Source organism: Dipodomys ordii, unplaced genomic scaffold (genome assembly GCF_000151885.1).
Source record: "Dipodomys ordii isolate 6190 unplaced genomic scaffold, Dord_2.0 Scaffold2, whole genome shotgun sequence".
Taxonomy (NCBI): Eukaryota; Metazoa; Chordata; class Mammalia; order Rodentia; family Heteromyidae; genus Dipodomys; species Dipodomys ordii.
This window is the reverse complement of record NW_012267218.1, coordinates 1,183,516-1,187,102: the sequence shown is the minus strand read 5'-3', so window position 1 is coordinate 1,187,102 and position 3,587 is coordinate 1,183,516.

Genomic DNA, 3,587 nt, shown 5'->3' with positions numbered 1-3,587 from the left:
TCTTGGGGGGCCAGACCAGTGTGGTGAGGGGGAGAAGGAGGCCAGGGTCTTGCATGCCGTGGTGGTTTTGGTTTAGCTGCTTGGGACAGCAGGAGGGACCTGGCCTACTCACCCTTAGCCTGATGCACCTTTTGTGGTTCAGGGCAGTGTCCTGTGGTGGAAAAGATTCTGTCTGTCCTCTCACCCATCCCTCTGTCCATTCACCATCCATCCATGCATCTACACACCCACCCTCCCACCACCACCCACCCACCCACAAACCAACCCACCCATCCACCCATCCACCCATCTACCCATCCACCCATCTACCCATCCACCCATCCACCCACCCACCCATCTATCTACCCATCCGATCCATCCATCCGTCCATTAGTCCATCCATCCATCTGTTGAGACATCCATCTCCCATCCGTCTATCCACCCATCCACCTAGCCATTGTCTGCCCGTAGCTCCTGTGTGGCAGACGGTGCGGGCACCCGCTCCTACTGCCTGCCAAGTCACCGTTGCTAAGTTTTTAGTTTTTAGAGCCAGTTGCTAAACATATTTGTCATTAAATAATGAAGAATCAAATCATGTCTTGATCCTGCCATGTTAGGAAAACTAACTCGAGTCTGTGGGTTGGCACCGGGGCGCTGGCAGACTCTGTTGAGTGAATTGAATTTGTGTGAGAGCGAGAGCCGGTTGAACAGCGGGTCACACCTTACGTTTAGTGACAATGACAGTTCCCTCCGGTGCAGTGAACGGGAGCCGTGGGGTTGGCTCAGAGGAGCCCTCGGCGGGAGACGGGGCCGGATGGAACTCACAGCGCAGTCTTGTATGTGCTCTTGTTCTTTGTATGTTGCACACATGTCTCATGTAGCAGCAGTGCGCAGGCCACGCTTGCCTGGGTGGGGTTCTGTTGTTGGGTGCTTCCTGCCAGGCAGGTGAACATGTTTGGATGCACTCAGGGGTGGAAGCCGGGCGGCGGGCACCGGGGGAGGTCGAGGGCGGCACGGGGAAGGATGGGCATTATTATTATTATTTTGGGTCTGGTTGTGGGGCCTGAACTCTGGGCCTGGGCTGTCCCTCAGCTCTTCAGCTCAAGGCTAGCGCTCTACCACTGAGCCACCTTCCCAGCCTCGAAGGATGGGCATTAGAAAGACAGAGCTCACTAAAGACAGGGCCAAAGCCAGGAGAGAGAGGGTGCTGTGGCGGGGTGGGAAGGGGGAGGGGAGGGGAGAGGCAGCGTCAGGGGCTCCCTCCAATTTCCCTGCAAGCCAATTTTGTGTCCCTTCCATTGTTACCCCAGTGGCAGGGTCTGGCACCAGAGCCTGCCTTTTCTTGCCCCCGATGGTAGGTGCTTGCTGAGAAGCTGCTGGGGGGCGCTGGGTGGGAGCAGGAAGCTTCAGGGGGCATTGTGGGTGTGTGCAGGCCAGCCCGCATCTCCCAGGCTTCCTTCCTACTTGCCTGGGGACAGATGGAGGCTGAGGAGGGAGGCTGAGGAGCATGTTGCGCCAATGTAGACCAGAGCGGCAGGGCGTGGCAGGGGTCCTGCTCAGACCTGCCCGCTTGGGCCCCCGTCATGGAGGGGGCTCCGGGGCCCAGGCCCTGAGGACTGTCTCCATGTTTCCCTCGCAGCCATCCAGCAGCATGGTAGGGGAGGAGGGAGGCGGTTACAGCAGCATGGTAGGGGAGGAGGGAGGCGGTTACAGCAGCATGGTAGGGGAGGAGGGAGGCGGTTGCAGCCTCCAGCCTCCAGCCTCCACCACGCTCTTGTTTGTGTTCGGAGCTGTGGATGGAACCGGAGCATTGGATTTGTGGCAGACGCTCTCCACCCAGCTACACGCACCTGCTCATGGAGAAGTAGACTCTGGTGTCTGCTTGGTCCTGGTCCTTGTTCCCCTGGAGCCTCTTCCCCCACCTCCCCATCTCCCCTCCCTCCCGCCCACTGTCAGCGGCTCACCCATCCATTTCCACACTCCCGTCATCCACTCACCTTCCACCATATCATGTGCCTGTCATCCTTCCTTCTCTCCACCATCTGGGCATCTGCCGCCCACCCGCGCACCTCTCCACCCGCCCATCAGGAGAGCATCAAACCTTACTTCATTCCGGACCCAAGGCTGTGGTGGGGTCTCTGGTCCTTGGTGGTTGGGGCCCCTCAGTCAGTCAGAGACGCATCACGGGGATGGTGATGCGGTCCATGCCGGTCTGAGTGTGTCAGGCTGCTCTGATGGCAGTGGAGCCTGGACTGGGTGTGCCAGGGCAGTGAGGGCAGATGGTGAGCTCCGTCTGGGCGGCCTCTCCCCTGGAGGACCCACAGCCGGTGACCACCTTGCATTCAGAGCTCACGCGCCCTGGTTCCCCAGAGGTCTGCACTGGACCACTTGGGCTCTCTGCCGGGCGCCTGGGGCATGGGTGTCCACTTTGCCCACTTTGCCCAGCCCTGCTCTGGAAGGACCCTGCTCCGGAAGGACTCAGGTCATCTGGAGGTGGGGCAGGGCCCAGAAGACCTGGGGTTGGCTCTGTCACCTGGCAGCCCAGACCCTCAATCTCCTATGACCCAGCTTTCTCACTTATGAGAAGTCTGCATTCAAATAGTCTCACTCCCAGGGCTGACAGTGTGTGTGTGTGTGTGTGTGTGTGTGCGTGTGCACACATCTGAGCATGTGTGTTTCATGCCCGTGAATCTGTGTGCGTGTGTGTGCATATGAGTTTGGATGTCAGTGTGTTTGTGTGTATGTGTGTGTGCACACACATCTGTTCATGTGCATGTGTGTGTGAGTTTGCATGTGTGTGTGCGTGTGAGTTTGCATACCTGTGTGAGTTTGTGTATGTGTGTGTGCGCCCATACATCTGTGCACATGCATGTGTGTGTGTGAGTTTGCATGCCCGTGTGAGTGTGTGTATGTGTGAGTTTGCATGCCCGTGTGAGTTTGTGTGTGCATGTGAGTTTGCACACCTGTGTGAATTTGTGTATGTGTGTGCACGCCCATACATCTGTGCACATGCATGTGTGTGTGTGAGTTTGCATGCCCATGTGAGTGTGTGTGTGTGTACGCAGGTTGCTTGGGGGGCTTGGCAGGGCTCTGGCAGTGGGTGCAGAAAGCTGGTCTGGGAACTTTGGGGGCCTCAGGGGCCTTAGCCATTCTGCTCCTCCCCAGAGCTGTGGGCGGGACTACTGCACAGCGGGGTGCTGTGCTGTGCGAGCAAGTCAGGAGAGGAGGAAGCCGCTTCCCCCAGCCAGCCAGGCCCTGGCTCTCCCCAGCACACGTCCCAGGCAGGTGGGTGGCCCTGTGACTCTGCCGCCCTCTGGGGACTGGGTGCAGGGCAGTCCAGGGCGGAGCGGGGCCCAATGGCTGTGATTCAAGTCAGGCTGGGCGGGAAGGGAGGGGCGGTTTGCCTCATCTGTCTCGGTGATTTGTGGGAAAGCCGCCGTGTAACCGTGTCCTGAATCATGCTGGGCGTGTTGCACGAGCCTCACCAACAGACTGTTCCTAAATTATCTTTTATGATCGCCGGCAAATGTGTGGGTAGCGGGCATTTGTACCCAAACCCAGCCGTTACTCGTGGCGGCAGACGCGACATTAATTATTGACGCCCAGCC